This window comes from Diadema setosum, chromosome 4, assembly GCF_964275005.1.
Source record: "Diadema setosum chromosome 4, eeDiaSeto1, whole genome shotgun sequence".
Classification (NCBI taxonomy): domain Eukaryota; kingdom Metazoa; phylum Echinodermata; class Echinoidea; order Diadematoida; family Diadematidae; genus Diadema; species Diadema setosum.
The window spans coordinates 11,655,080-11,672,382 of record NC_092688.1 but is presented as its reverse complement, the minus strand read 5'-3'; positions in this window follow the sequence as shown (position 1 = coordinate 11,672,382).

The following is a 17,303-nucleotide window of genomic DNA, read 5'->3' as shown; positions in this document are numbered from 1 at the left end:
TCATCGCATGCCAACAGCCTCCAATCATCGCGTGCCACCAGCCTCCAATCATCGCATGCCAACAGCCTCCAATTGTCCCGTGCCACAAGCCTCCCATCGTTGCGTGCCACCAGCCTCCAATCGTCGCGTGTCACCAGTCTCCAATCGTCGCTTCCCACCAACCTCCAATCGTCGCCTCCAACCAGCCTCCAATTGGCACGTGCCACCAGCCTCCAATTATCGGTGCCACCAACCTCCAATTGTCGCGTTCCACCAGCCTCCAATTGTTGTGGCCAACAGTCTCCAATTCTGGCGTCCCACCAGCCTCCAATCGTCTTGTGCTACTAGCCTCCAATTGTCGGTGCCACCAGATACAAGAACGGAGAAAACTTACATGAAAACGGGCTGTGCGTAACTTTCCTTTCAGCTTGACAACATTATTAAGATCTGCAATCTGCTGGGAAGTGTACCTGCGTTTCAAGTAAATGAATAAGTGCTTGGTACTGTAAAATCGGAAAATAGCATTCAACACAGATATACTTAAGGTTTTCGACATGCACTCATCAGAGTAAAATCGCATGAATGAACAGAATGCCAGAAACGAGACAATATAAAGGAAGCGAAGGAAACCATATGGGTGAAATGGCGAGCTGTGATTGGCTGTCAAGAAAAGCAAAATTAGCCTTGCTGTCAGCCGTTTGGTTGATTGATGCTAAAATAATGCAAGGGTTCTTACGAACTCTTTCTGACGACACAGAATGGGGTCCGTGAGCTGAATGTATACTGCTTCGAGCATGCGCAGATGCGTGAAACTTCAGCCTCCCACCAGCCTCCAATCGTCGCGTGCCATGAGGCTGCCATGGTCGCTTGCAACCAGCCTCCAATCGTCGCGTGCCACCTGCCTCAAATCGTCGCATGCCACCAGCCTCCAATCGCCTCCTCCCACCAGCTTTCAATCTTCGTGTGTCACCAGCCTCCAATCGTCGTGTCCCACCAGCCTCCAATCTTCACGTGCCACCAGCCTCCAATCATCGTCTCAATCCAGCCTCCAATCGTCACCTCCCACCAGCCTCCAATCGTCGTGTGACACCAGCAACCAATTATCGCGTGCCAGGAGCTTCCAATCGTTGCATGGAACCAGCCTCCAAACGTCGCATACCACCAGCCTCCAATTGTCACCTCCCACCAGCTTTCAATCTTCGTGTGTCACCAGCCTCCAATCGTCGTGTCCCACCAGCCTCCAATCTTCACGTGCCACCAGCCTCAAATCGTCGCATGCCACCAGCCTCCAATCGCCTCCTCCCACCAGCTTTCAATCTTCGTGTGTCACCAGCCTCCAATCGTCGTGTCCCACCAGCCTCCAATCTTCACGTGCCACCAGCCTCCAATCATCGTCTCAATCCAGCCTCCAATCGTCACCTCCCACCAGCCTCCAATCGTCGTGTGACACCAGCAACCAATTATCGCGTGCCAGGAGCTTCCAATCGTTGCATGGAACCAGCCTCCAATCGTCGCCTCCCACCAGACTCTACTCTTTATGTCCCACCAGCCTCAAATCATCGCATGCCAACAGCCTCCAATCATCGCGTGCCACCAGCCTCCAATCATCGCATGCCAACAGCCTCCAATTGTCGCGTGCCACAAGCCTCCCATCGTTGCGTGCCACCAGCCTCCAATCGTCGCGTGTCACCAGCCTCCAATCGTCGCTTCCCACCAACCTCCAATCGTCGCCTCCAACCAGCCTCCAATTGGCACGTGCCACCAGCCTCCAATTATCGGTGCCACCAACCTCCAATTGTCGCGTTCCACCAGCCTCCAATTGTTGTGGCCAACAGTCTCCAATTCTGGCGTCCCACCAGCCTCCAATCGTCTTGTGCTACTAGCCTCCAATTGTCGGTGCCACCAGATATAAGAACGGAGAAAACTTACATGAAAACGGGCTGTGCGTAACTTTCCTTTCAGCTTGACAACATTATTAAGATCTGCAATCTGCTGGGAAGTGTACCTGCGTTTCAAGTAAATGAATAAGTGCTTGGTACTGTAAAATCGGAAAATAGCATTCAACACAGATATACTTAAGGTTTTCGACATGCACTCATCAGAGTAAAATCGCATGAATGAACAGAATGCCAGAAACGAGACAATATAAAGGAAGCGAAGGAAACCATATGGGTGAAATGGCGAGCTGTGATTGGCTGTCAAGAAAAACAAAATTAGCCTTGCTGTCAGCCGTTTGGTTGATTGATGCTAAAATAATGCAAGGGTTCTTACGAACTCTTTCTGACGACACAGAATGGGGTCCGTGAGCTGAATGTATACTGCTTCGAGCATGCGCAGATGCGTGAAACTTCAGCCTCCCACCAGCCTCCAATCGTCGCGTGCCACGAGGCTGCCATGGTCGCTTGCAACCAGCCTCCAATCGTCGCGTGCCACCAGCCTCAAATCGTCGCATGCCACCAGCCTCCAATCGCCTCCTCCCACCAGCTTTCAATCTTCGTGTGTCACCAGCCTCCAATCGTCGTGTCCCACCAGCCTCCAATCTTCACGTGCCACCAGCCTCCAATCATCGTCTCAATCCAGCCTCCAATTGTCACCTCCCACCAGCCTCCAATCGTCGTGTGACACCAGCAACCAATTATCGCGTGCCAGGAGCTTCCAATCGTTGCATGGAACCAGCCTCCAAACGTCGCATACCACCAGCCTCCAATTGTCACCTCCCACCAGCCTCCAATCGTCGCGTGCCACCAGCCTGCAATCGTCGCTTGCCACCAGCCTCTAATCGTCGCGTGCCACCAGCCTCCAATCAACACGTGCTAACAGCTTCCAATCGTCGCATGCCACCAGCCTCCAATCGTCACGTCCTACCAGCCTCGAATCGTCGTCTTCCACAAGCCTCCAATCGTTGCGTGCCACGAGCCTGCAATCGTCGCTTGCAACCAGCCTCCAATCGTCGCGTGCCAAAAGCCTCCAAAGGTCACGTACCACCAGCCTCCAATCGTCGCGTGCCACCAGCCTCCAATCGTCGTGTCCCACCAGCCTCCAATCATCGCGTGCCACCAGCTTCCAATCTTGTGTGCCTCAAGATTCCAATCGCCTCCTCCCACCAGCCTCCAATCGTCGTGTGCCACCAGCCTCCAATCGTCGTGTGGCACCAGCATCCAATCATCGCGTTTCACCAGCCTCCAATCGTCACGTGCCACCAGCTTCCAATCGTCGCGTGCCACCAGCCACCAATCGTAGCATCCCTCCAGCCTCCAATCGTCACGTCCTACCAGCCTCCAATCGTCGCCTTCAACAAGCCTCCAATCATTGCGTGCCACGAGCCTGCAATCTTTGCTTGATACCAGCCTACAATCGTCGCGTGTCACCAGCCTCCAATCATCGCATGCCAACAGCCTCAAATTGTCGCGTGCCACCAGCCTCCAATCGTCGCGTGCCTCCAGCCTGCAACGGTCACGTGCCACCAGCCTCCAATCATCGCGTGCCACCAGACTCCATTCGTCGTCTCCCACCAGCCTCTACTCTTTATGTCCCACCAGCCTCAAATCATCGCATGCCAACAGCCTCCAATCATCGCATGCCACCAGCCTCCAATCATCGCATGCCAACAGCCTCCAATTGTCACTTGCCACCAGCCTCCAATCATTGCGTGCCACCAGCCTCCAATCATCGCATGCCAACAGCCTCAAATTGTCGCGTGCCACCAGCCTCCAATCGTCGTGTCCCACCAGCCTCCAATCATTGCGTGCAACCAGCTTCCAATCGTTGTGTGCCACCAGCCTCCAATCGCCTCCTCCCACCAGCCTCCAATCATCATGTGGCACCAGCCTCCAATCATCGTGTTTCATGAGCCTCCAATCGTCACGTGCCACTAGCCTCCAATCGTCGCATGCCACCAGCCACCAATCGTCACATGCCACCAGCCTCCAATCGTCACATCCTACCAGCCTCCAATCGTCGCCTTCCACAAGCCTCCAATCATTGCGTGCCAGGAGCCTGCAATCTTCGCTTGGTACCAGCCTCCAATTGTCGCGTGGCACCAGCCTCCAATCGTCGCGTGCCTCCAGCCTCCAACGGTCATGTGCCAGAAGCCTCCAATCGTCGCGTGCCACCAGACTCCAATCGTCGTCTCCCACCAGCCTCTACTCTTTAACGTCCCACAAGCCTCCAATCATCGCATGCCAACAGCCTCCAATCATCGCATGGCAACAGCCTCCAATTGTTCACTTGCCACCAGCCTCCAATCGTCGCGTGCCACCAGCCTCCAATCATCGTATGCCAACAGCCTCCAATTGTCGCGTGCCACCAGCCTCCAATCGTCGCGTGCCACCAGCCTCCAACGGTCACGTGCCACCAGCCTCCAATCGTCGCGTACCACCAGCCTCCAATCGTCGTGTCCCACCAGCCTCCAATCATCGCGTGCCACCAGTTTCCAATCGTTGTGTGCCACCAGCCTCCAATCGCCTCCTCCCACCAGCCTACAATCGTCGTGTGCCACCAGCCTCCAATCGTCATCTTGCACCAGCCTCCAATCATCGTGTTTCACGAGCCTCCAATTGTCACGTGCCACCAGCCTCCAATCGTCGCATGCCACCAGCCACCAATCGTCGCATGCCACCAGCCTCCAATCGTCACGTCCTACCAGCCTCCAATCGTCGCCTTCCACAAGCCTCCAATCATTGCGTGCAACGAGCCTGCAATCTTTGCTTGCTACCAGCCTCCAATCGTCGCGTGTCACCAGCCTCCAATCATCGCATGCCAACAGCCTCAAATTGTCGGATGCCAACAGCCTCCAATTGTCACTTGCCACCAGCCTCCAATCGTCGCGTGCCACCAAATAATCATCGCGTGCAACCAGCTTCCAATCGTTGTGTGCCACCAGCCTCCAATCGCCTCCTCCCACCAGCCTCCAATCGTCGTGTGCCACCAGACTCCAATCGTCATGTGGCACCAGCCTCCAAACATCGCGTTTAACGAGCCTCCAATCGTCACGTGCCACCAGCCTCCAATTGTCGCATTCCACGAGCCACCAATCGTCGCATGCCACCAGCCTCGAATCGTCACGTCCTACCAGCCTCCCATCGTCGCCTTCCACAAGCCTCCAATCATTGCGTGCCACGAGCCTGCAATCTTCGCTTGCTACCAGCCTCCAATCGTCGCGTGTCACCAGCCTCCAATCATCGCATGCCAACAGCCTCAAATTGTCGCATGCCAACAGCCTCCAATTGTCACTTGCCACCAGCCTCCAATCGTCGCGTGCCACCAGCCTCCAATCATCGCATGCCAACAGCCTCAAATCGTCGTGGCCCACCAGCCTCCAATCATCGCGTGCAACCAGCTTCCAATCGTTGTGTGCCACCAGCCTCCAATCGCCTCCTCCCACCAGCCTCCAATTGTCGTGTGCCACCAGACTCCAATCGTCGCGTGCCACCAAATAATCATCGCGTGCAACCAGCTTCCAATCGTTGTGTGCCACCAGCCTCCAATCGCCTCCTCCCACCAGCCTCCAATCGTCGTGTGCCACCAGACTCCAATCGTCATGTGGCACCAGCCTCCAAACATCGCGTTTAACGAGCCTCCAATCGTCACCTGCCACCAGCCTCCAATTGTCGCATTCCACGAGCCACCAATCGTCGCATGCCACCAGCCTCGAATCGTCACGTCCTACCAGCCTCCCATCGTCGCCTTCCACAAGCCTCCAATCATTGCGTGCCACGAGCCTGCAATCTTCGCTTGCTACCAGCCTCCAATCGTCGCGTGTCACCAGCCTCCAATCATCGCATGCCAACAGCCTCAAATTGTCGCATGCCAACAGCCTCCAATTGTCACTTGCCACCAGCCTCCAATCGTCGCGTGCCACCAGCCTCCAATCATCGCATGCCAACAGCCTCAAATCGTCGTGGCCCACCAGCCTCCAATCATCGCGTGCAACCAGCTTCCAATCGTTGTGTGCCACCAGCCTCCAATCGCCTCCTCCCACCAGCCTCCAATTGTGGTGTGCCACCAGACTCCAATCGTCGTGTGGCACAAGGCTCCAATCGTCGCGGTTCACCAGCCTCCAATCGTCGTGTGGCACCAGCCTCCAATCATCGTATGCCAACAGCCTCCAATTGTCGCGTGCCACCAGCCTCCAATCGTCGCGTGCCACCAGCCTCCAACGGTCACGTGCCACCAGCCTCCAATCGTCGCGTGCCACCAGCCTCCAATCGTCGTGTCCCACCAGCCTCCAATCATCGCGTGCCACCAGTTTCCAATCGTTGTGTGCCACCAGCCTCCAATCGCCTCCTCCCACCAGCCTCCAATCATCATGTGGCACCAGCCTCCAATCATCGTGTTTCATGAGCCTCCAATCGTCACGTGCCACCAGCCTCCAATCGTCGCATGCCACCAGCCACCAATCGTCACATGCCACCAGCCTCCAATCCAGTGGCAGCCTCCCACCAGCCTCAAATTGTCGCGTGCCACAAGCCTGCAATCGTCACTTCCAACCAGCCTCCAATTGTCGAGTGCCACCAGCCTCCAATCATCACGTGTCAACAGCCTCCAATCGTCGCCTCCCACCAGCCTCAAATCGTCGCGTGCCACCAGCCTCCAACCGCCGCGTGCCACCAGCCTTCAATCGCCTCCTCCCACCAGCCTCCAATCGTTGTGTGCCACCAGCCTCCAATCGTCGTGTAACACCAGCCTCCAATCTTCACGTGCCAACAGCCTCCAATCGTCGCCTCCCACCAGCCTCAAATCGTCGCGTGCCACCAGCCTCCAACCGCCGCGTGCCACCAGCCTTCAATCGCCTCCTCCCACCAGCCTCCAATCGTTGTGTGCCACCAGCCTCCAATCGTCGTGTAACACCAGCCTCCAATCTTCACGTGCCACCAGCCTCCAATCGTCTTCTAAATCCAGCCTCCAATCGTCACCTCCCACTAGCCTCCAATCGTCGTGTCCCACCAGCCACCAATCATCGCGTGCCAGGAGCTTCCAATCGTTGCATGCCACCAGCCTCCAAACGTCACATACCACCAGCCTCAAATCATCACCTCCCACCAGCCTCCAATCGTCGTGTGCCACCAGCCTGCAATCGTGGCTTGCCACCAGCCTCTAATCGTCGCGTGGCACCAGCCTCCAATCAACACGTGTTGACAGCCTCCAATCGTCGCATGCCACCAGCCTCCAATCGTCGCGTCCTACCAGCCTCCAATCGTCGCTCTCCACAAGCCTCCAATCGTTGCGTGCCACGAACCTGCAATCGTCGCTTGCCACCAGCCTCCAATCGTCGCGTGCCACCAGCCTCCAATCGTCGCGTGCCACCAGCCTCCAACGGTCACGTGCCACCAGCCTCCAATTGTCGCGTGCCACCAGCCTCCAATCGACGCCTCCCACCAGCCTCTACTCGTTACGTTCCACCAGCCTCCAATCATCGCATGCCAACAGCCTCTAATCATCGTATGCCACCAACCTCCAATCATCGCATGCCAACAGCCTCCAATTGTCGCTTGCCACCAGCCTCCAATCGTCGCGTGCCACCAGCCTCTAATCAACATGTGCTAACAGCCTCCAATCGTCGCATGCCACCAGCCTCCAATCGTCATGTCCTACCAGCCTCCAATCATCGCATGCCAACAGCCTCCAATTGTCGCGTGCCACCAGCCTCCAATCGTCGCGTGCCACCAGCTTCCAACAGTCACGTGCCACCAGCCTCTAATCGTCGACTCCCACCAGCCTCTACTCGTTACGTCCCACCAGCCTCCAATCATCGCAAGCCAACAGCCTCCAATCATTGCATGCCACCAGCCTGCAATCGTGGCTTTCCACCAGCCTCTAATCATCGCGTGGCACCAGCCTCCAATCAACACGTGCTGACAGCCTCCAATCGTCGCATGCCACCAGCCTCCAATCGTCGCGTCCTACCAGCCTCCAATTGTCGCCTTCCACAAGCCTCCAATCGTTGCGTGCCACGAGCCTGCAATCGTCGCTTGCCACCAGCCTCCAATTGTCGCGTGCCACCAGCCTCCAATCGTCGCGTGCCACCAGCCTCCAACGATCATGTGCCACCAGCCTTCAATTGTCGCCTGCCACCAGCCTCCAATCGACGCCTCCCACAAGCCTCTACTCGTTACGTCCCACCAGCCTCCAATCATCGCATGCCGACAGCCTCCAATCATCGCATGCCACCAACCTCCAATCATTGCATGGCAACAGCCTCCAATTGTCGCTTGCCACCAGCCTCCAATCGTCGCGTGCCACCAGCCTCCAATCAACATGTGCGAACAGCCTCCAATCGTCGCATGCAACCAGCCTCCAATCGTCATGTCCTACCAGCCTCCAATCATCGCATGCCAACAGCCTCCAATTGTCGCGTGTCACCAGCCCCCAATAGTCGCGTGCCACCAGCCTCCAACGGTCACGTGCCACCAGCCTCCAATCGTCGCTTGCCACCAGCCTCCAATTGTCGCTTGCCACCAGCCTCCAATCATCGCGTGCCACAAGACTCCAACGGTCATGTGCCACCAGCCTCCAATCGTCGCGTGCCACCAGCCTCCAATCGTCGCCTCCCACCAGCCTCACTCGCTACGTCCCACCAGCCTCCAATCATCCCATGCCAACAGCCTCCAATCATCGCGTGCCACCAGCCTCCAATCATCGCATGCCAACAGAATACAATTGTCGCTTGCCAGCAGCCTCCAATCGTCGCGTGCCACCAGCCTCCAATCATCGTGTGCCACCAGCTTCCAATCGTTGTGTGCTACCAGCCTCAAATCGCCTCCTCCCACCAGCCTCAAATCGCCTCCTCCCACCAGCCTCCAATCGTCGTGTGCCACCAGCCTCCAATCGTCGTGTGGTACCAGCCTCCAATCATCGCATTTAACCAGCCTCCATTCGTCGTGTGGCACCAGCCTCAAATTGTCGCGTTTCACCAGCCTCCAATCGTCGCTTCCCACCAACTTCCAATCGTCGCCTCCCACTAGCCTCCAATTGTCGTGTGCCACCAGCCTCCAATCGTCGTGTGACACCAGCCTCCAATCATCGTGTTTCACCAGTCTCCAATTGTCGCGTGACACCAGCCTCCCATCGTTGCATACCACCAGCCTCCAATCGTCGTATGCCACCAACCTCCAATCATCGCATGGCAACAGCCTCCAATTGTCACTTGCCACCAGCCTCCAATCGTCGCGTGCCACCAGCCTCCAATCGTCGCCCTAATCCAGCCTCCATTCGTCGCCTCCCACCAGCCTCCAATCGTCGCCTCCCATGAGCCTGCAATCGTCATCCCCCACCAGCCTCCAATCGTCATGTCCCACCAGCCTCCAATCATCACGTGCCACCAGCTTCCAATCATCGCGAGCCACTAGCCTCCAATCGTCGAATACCACCAGCCTAAAATCGAAGCATCCCACCAGCCTCAAATCGCCTATTCCCACCAGCCTCCAATCGTAGTGTACCACCAGCCTCAAATCGTCGCGTGCCACCAGCCTCCAATCGTCGCGTGCCACCAGCCTCCAATCATTGCGTACCACCAGCCTCCAATCGTCGCATGCCACAAGACTCCAATCGTCATGTCCCACCAGCCTCTAATCATCGCGTGCCACCAGCTTTCAATCGTCGCGAGCCACCAGCCTCAAATCGTCGAATACCACCACCCTCCAATCGCCGCATCCCACCAGTCTCCAATCGCCTCCTCCCACCAGCCTCCAATCGTCGTGTCCCACCAGCCTCCAATTGTCGCGTGCCACCAGCCTCCAATCATCGCGAGCCACCAGCCTCCAATTGTCGCATGCCACAAGACTCCAATCGTCATGTCCCACCAGCCTCCAATCATCGCGTGCCACCAGCTTCCAATCGTCGTGAGCCATCAGCCTCCAATCGCCGAATACCACCAGCCTCCAATCGCCGCATCCCACCAGCCTCCAATCGCCTCCTCCCACCAGCCTCCAATCGTCGCGTGCCACCAGCCTCCAATTGTGGCGTGCCACCAGCCTCCAATCGTTGCGAGCCACCAGCCTCCTATCGTCGCGTGGCAACGGTCTCCAATCGTCGCCTCCCACCAACTGGTGGGAGGCGATGATTGGAGGCTGGTAGGAGGTGACGATAGGAGGCTGGATTGAGGCGACGATTGGAGGCTGGTGGCACGCTTTTAGTTTTGGTTTTAGGTTCTCAGTTGAAGAAGAAGTTTCACACATCTGCGCATGCTCGAAGCAGTATACATTCAGCTCACGGACCCCATTCTGTGCCGTCAGAAAGAGTTCGTAAGAACCCTTGCATTATTTTAGCATCAATCAACCAAACGGCTGGCAGCAAGGCTAATTTTGTTTTTCTTGACAGCCAATCACAGCTCGCCATTTCACCCATATGGTTTCCTTCGCTTCCTTTATATTGTTTCGTTTCTGGCATTCTGTTCATTCATGCGATTTTACTCTGATGAGTGCATGTCGAAAACCTTAAGTATATCTGTGTTGAATGCTATTTTCCGATTTTGCAGTACCAAGCACTTATTCATTTACTTGAAACGCAGGTACACATCCCAGCAGATTGCAGATCTTAAGCTGAAAGGAAAGTTACGCACAGCCTGTTTTCATGCAAGTTTTCTCCGTTCTTGTATCTTTTGGCACAGGCAATTGGATCTGGCGACAGCATTTAATCGTCGCCTCCCAGCAGCCTCCAATCGTCAGCCTCCCACCAGCCTCAAATTGTCGCGTGCCACGAGCCTGCAATCGTCACTTCCAACCAGCCTCCAATTGTCGAGTGCCACCAGCCTCCAATCATCACGTACCAACAGCCTCCAATCGTCGCCTCCCACCAGCCTCAAATCGTCGCGTGCCACCAGCCTCCAACCGCCGTGTGCCACCAGCCTTCAATCGCCTCCTCCCACCAGCCTCCAATCGTTGTGTGCCACCAGCCTCCAATCGTCGTGTAACACCAGCCTCCAATCTTCACGTGCCACCAGCCTCCAATCGTCTTCTAAATCCAGCCTCCAATCGTCACCTCCCACTAGCCTCCAATCGTCGTGTCCCACCAGCCACCAATCATCGCGTGCCAGGAGCTTCCAATCGTTGCATGCCACCAGCCTCCAAACGTCACATACCACCAGCCTCAAATCATCACCTCCCACCAGCCTCCAATCGTCGTGTGCCACCAGCCTGCAATCGTGGCTTGCCACCAGCCTCTAATCGTCGCGTGGCACCAGCCTCCAATCAACACGTGTTGACAGCCTCCAATCGTCGCATGCCACCAGCCTCCAATCGTCGCGTCCTACCAGCCTCCAATCGTCGCCCTCCACAAGCCTCCAATCGTTGCGTGCCACGAGCCTGCAATCGTCGCTTGCCACCAGCCTCCAATCGTCGCGTGCCACCAGCCTCCAATCGTCGCGTGCCACCAGCCTCCAACGGTCACGTGCCACCAGCCTCCAATTGTCGCGTGCCACCAGCCTCCAATCGACGCCTCCCACCAGCCTCTACTCGTTACGTCCCACCAGCCTCCAATCATCGCATGCCAACAGCCTCTAATCATCGCATGCCACCAACCTCCAATCATCGCATGCCAACAGCCTCGAATTGTCGCTTGCCACGAGCCTCCAATCGTCGCGTGCCACCAGCCTCCAATCAACACGTGCTAACAGCCTCCAATCGTCGCATGCCACCAGCCTCCAATCGTCATGTCCTACCAGCCTCCAATCATCGCATGCCAACAGCCTCCAATTGTCGCGTGCCACCAGCCTCCAATCGTCGCGTGCCACCAGCTTCCAACAGTCACGTTCCACCAGCCTCTAATCGTCGACTCCCACCAGCCTCTACTCGTTACGTCCCACCAGCCTCCAATCATCGCAAGCCAACAGCCTCCAATCATTGCATGCCACCAGCCTGCAATCGTGGCTTTCCATCAGCCTCTAATCATCGCGTGGCATCAGCCTCCAATCAACACGTGCTGACAGCCTCCAATCGTCGTATGCCGCCAGCCTCCAATCGTCGCGTCCTACCAGCCTCCAATTGTCGCCTTCCACAAGCCTCCAATCGTTGCGTGCCACGAGCCTGCAATCGTCGCGTGCCACCAGCCTCCAACGGTCATGTGCCACCAGCCTTCAATTGTCGCGTGCCACCAGCCTCCAATCGACGCCTCCCACAAGCCTCTACTCGTTACGTCCCACCAGCCTCCAATCATCGCATGCCGACAGCCTCCAATCATCGCATGCCACCAACCTCCAATCATCGCATGGCAACAGCCTCCAATTGTCGCTTGCCACCAGCCTCCAATCGTCGCGTGCCACCAGCCTCCAATCAACACGTGCTAACACCCTCCAATCGTCGCATGCCACCAGCCTCCAATCGTCATGTCCTACCAGCCTCCAATCATCGCATGCCAACAGCCTCCAATTGTCGCGTGTCACCAGCCCCCAATAGTCGCGTGCCACCAGCCTCCAACGGTCACGTGCCACCAGCCTCCAATCGTCGCTTGCCACCAGCCTCCAATTGTCGCTTGCCACCAGCCTCCAATCATCGCGTGCCACCAGACTCCAACGGTCATGTGCCACCAGCCTCCAATCGTCGCCTCCCACCAGCCTCACTCGTTACGTCCCACCAGCCTCCAATCATCCCATGCCAACAGCCTCCAATCATCGCGTGCCACCAGCCTCCAATCATCGCATGCCAACAGCCTCCAATTGTCGCTTGCCAGCAGCCTCCAATCGTCGCGTGCCACCAGCCTCCAATCATCGTGTGGCACCAGCTTCCAATCGTTGTGTGCCACCAGCCTCCAATCGCCTCCTCCCACCAGCCTCCAATCGTCGTGTTCCACCAGCCTCCAATCGCCGTGTGGTACCAGCCTCCAATCATCGCATTTAACCAGCCTCCATTCGTCGTGTGGCACCAGCCTCAAATTGTCACGTTTCACCAGCCTCCAATCGTCGCTTCCCACCAACTTCCAATCGTCGCCTCCCACTAGCCTCCAATTGTCGTGTGCCACCAGCCTCCAATCGTCGTGTGACACCAGCCTCCAATCATCGTGTTTCACCAGTCTCCAATTGTCGCGTGACACCAGCCTCCCATCGTTGCGTACCACCAGCCTCCAATCGTCGTATGCCATCAACCTCCAATCATCGCATGGCAACAGCCTCCAATTGTCGCTTGCCACCAGCCTCCAATCGTCGCGTGCCACCAGCCTCCAATCAACACGTGCTAACAGCCTCCAATCGTCGCATGCCACCAGCCTCCAATCGTCATGTCCTACCAGCCTCCAATCATCGCATGCCAACAGCCTCCAATTATCGCGTGTCACCAGCCCCCAATCGTCGCGTGCCACCAGCCTCCAACGGTCACGTGCCACCAGCCTCCAATCGTCGCTTGCCACCAGCCTCCAATTGTCGCGTGCCACCAGCCTCCAATCATCGCGTGCCACCAGACTCCAACGGTCATGTGTCACCAGCCTAAAATCGTCGCCTCCCACCAGCCTCTACTCGTTACGTCCCACCAGCCTCCAATCATCCCATGCCAACAGCCTCCAATCATCGCGTGCCACCAGCCTCCAATCATCGCATGCCAACAGCCTCCAATTGTCGCTTGCCAGCAGCCTCCAATCGTCGCGTGCCACCAGCCTCCAATCATCGTTTGCCACCAGCTTCCAATCGTTGTGTGCCACCAGCCTCCAATCGCCTCCTCCCACCAGCCTCCAATCGTCGTGTTCCACCAGCCTCCAATCGTCGTGTGGTACCAGCCTCCAATCATCGCATTTAACCAGCCTCCATTCGTCGTGTGGCACCAGCCTCAAATTGTCGCGTTTCACCAGCCTCCAATCGTCGCTTCCCACCAACTTCCAATCGTCGCCTCCCACTAGCCTCCAATTGTCGTCTGCCACCAGCCTCCAATTGTCGCGTGACACCAGCCTCACATCGTTGCGTACCACCAGCCTCCAATCGTCGCGTGCCACCAGCCTCCAATCATTGCGTACCACCAGCCTCCAATCGTCGCATGCCACAAGACTCCAATCGTCATGTCCCACCAGCCTCTAATCATCGCGTGCTACCAGCTTTCAATCGTCGCGAGCCACAAGCCTCAAATCGTCGAATACCACCACGCTCCAATCGCCGCATCCCACCAGTCTCCAATCGCCTCCTCCCACCAGCCTCCAATCGTCGTGTCCCACCAGCCTCAAATTGTCGCGTGCCACCAGCCTCCAATCGTCGCGAGCCACCAGCCTCCAATTGTCGCATGCCACAAGACTCCAATCGTCATGTCCCACAGCCTCCAATCATCGCGTGCCACCAGACTCCAATCGTCGCGAGCCACCAGCCTCCTATCGTCGCGTGGCAACGGTCTCCAATCGTCGCCTCCCACCAACTGGTGGGAGGCGATGATTGGAGGCTGGTAGGAGGTGACGATAGGAGGCTGGATTGAGGCGACGATTGGAGGCTGGTAGCACACTTTTAGTTTTGGTTTTAGGTTCTCAGTTGAGCGAGAAGTTTCACGCATCTGCGCATGCTCGAAGCAGTATACATTCAGCTCACGGACCCCATTCTGTGTCGTCAGAAAGAGTTCGTAAGAACCCTTGCATTATTTTAGCATCAATCAACCAAACGGCTGGCAGCAAGGCTAATTTTGATTTTCTTGACAGCCAATCACAGCTCGCCATTTCACCCATATGGTTTCCTTCGCTTCCTTTATATTGTTTCGTTTCTGGCATTCTGTTCATTCATGCGATTTTACTCTGATGAGTGCATGTCGAAAACCTTAAGTATATCTGTGTTGAATGCTATTTTCCGATTTTGCAGTACCAAGCACTTATTCATTTACTTGAAACGCAGGTACACTTCCCAGCAGATTGCAGATCTTAATAATATTGTCAATCTGAAAGGAAAGTTACGCGCAACCCGTTTTCATGTAAGTTTTCTCCGTTCTTGTATCTGGTGGCACCGGCAATTGTATCTGGTGACAGCATCCAATCGTCGCCTCCCACCAGCCTCCAATCGTCAGCCTCCCACCAGCCTCAAATCGTCGCGTGCCACGAGCCTGCAATCGTCGCTTCCAACCAGCCTCCAATTGTCGAGTGCCAAAAGCCTCCAATCATCACGTGCCAACATCCTCCAATCGTCGCCTCCCACCAGCCTCAAATCGTCGCGTGCCACCAGCCTCCAATCGCCGCGTGCCACCAGCCTTCAATCGCCTCCTCCCACCAGCCTCCAATCGTTGTGTGCCACCAGCCTCCAATCGTCGTGTAACACCAGCCTCCAATCTTCACATGCCACCAGCCTCCAATCGTCTTCTAAATCCAGCCTCCAATCGTCACCTCCCACTAGCCTCCAATCGTCGTGTCCCACCAGCCACCAATCATCGCGTGCCAGGAGCTTCCAATCGTTGCATGCCACCAGCCTCCAAACGTCGCATACCACCAGCCTCCAATCATCACCTCCCACCAGCCTCCAATCATCGTCTCAATCCAGCCTCCAATCGTCACCTCCCAACAGCCTCCAATCGTCGTGTGACACCAGCCACCAATTATCGCGTGCAAGGAGCTTCCAATCGTTGCATGCCACCAGCCTCCAATCGTCGCGTCCTACCAGCCTCCAATCGTCGCCTTCCACAAGCCTCCAATCGTTGCGTGCCACGAGCCTCCAATCGTCGCGTGCCACCAGCCTGCAATCGTCGCTTGCCACCAGCCTCCAATCTCGCGTGCCACCAGCCTCCAACGGTCACGTGCCACCAGCCTCCAATTGTCGCGTGCCACCAGCCTCCAATCGACGCCTCCCACAAGCCTCTACTCGTTACGTCCCACGAGCCTCCAATCATCGCATGCCGACAGCCTCCAATCATCGCATGCCACCAACCTCCAATCATCGCATGGCAACAGCCTCCAATTGTCGCTTGCCACCAGCCTCCAATCGTCGCGTCCCAGCAGCCTCCAATCAACACGTGCTAACAGCCTCCAATCGTCGCATGCCACCAGCCTCCAATCGTCATGTCCTACCAGCCTCCAATCATCGCATGCCAACAGCCTCCAATTGTCGCGTGTCACCAGCCCCCAATCGTCGCGTGCCACCAGCCTCCAACCATCACGTGCCACCAGCCTCCAATCGTCGCTTGCCACCAGCCTCCAATTGTCGCGTGCCACCAGCCTCCAATCATCGCGTCCCACCAGACTCCAACGGTCATGTGCCACCAGCATCCAATCGTCGCGTGCCACCAGCCTCCAATCGTCGCCTCCCACCAGCCTCTACTCGTTACGTCCCATCAGCCTCCAATCATCCCATGCCAACAGCCTCCAATCATCGCGTGCCACCAGCCTCCAATCATCACATGCCAACAGCCTCCAATTGTCGCTTGCCACCAGCCTCCAATCATCCCATGCCAACAGCCTCCAATCATCGCGTGCCACCAGCCTCCAATCATCGCATGCCAACAGCCTCCAATTGTCGCTTGCCACCAGCTTCCAATCGTCGCGTGCCACCAGCCTCCAATCATCGTGTGCCACCAGCTTCCAATCGTTGTGTGCCACCAGTCTCCAATCGCCTCCTCCCACCAGCCTCCAATCGTCGTGTGCCACCAGCCTCCAATCGTCGTGTGGTACCAGCCTCCAATCATCGCATTTAACCAGCCTCCATTCGTCGTGTGGCACCAGCCTCAAATTGTCGCGTTTCACCAGCCTCCAATCGTCGTTTCCCACCAACTTCCAGTCGTCGCCCCCCACTAGCCTCCAATTGTCATGTGCCACCAGCCTCCAATCGTCGCGTGACACCAGCCTCCAATCATCGTGTTTCACCAGTCTCCAATTGTCGCTTGCCACCAGCCTCCCATCGTTGCGTGCCACCAGCCTCCAATCGTCTCGTGTCACCAGCCTCCAATCGTCGCTTCCCACCAACCTCCAATCGTCGCCTCCAACCAGCCTCCAATTGGCACGTGCCACCAGCCTCCAATTATCGGTGCCACCAACCTCTAATTGTCGCGTTCCACCAGCCTCCAATTGTCGTGGCCAACAGCCTCCAATTCTGGCGTCCAACCAGCCTCCAATCGTCTTGTGCTACTAGCCTCCAATTGTCGGTGCCACCAGATACAAGAACGAAGAAAACGTACATGAAAACGGGCTGTGCGTAACTTTCCTTTCAGCTTGACAACATTATTAAGATCTGCAATCTGCTGGGAAGTGTACCTGCGTTTCAAGTAAATGAATAAGTGCTTGGTACTGTAAAATCGGAAAATAGCATTCAACACAGATATACTTAAGGTTTTCGACATGCACTCATCAGAGTAAAATCGCATGAATGAACAGAATGCCAGAAACGAGACAATATAAAGGAAGCGAAGGAAACCATATGGGTGAAATGGCGAGCTGTGATTGGCTGTCAAGAA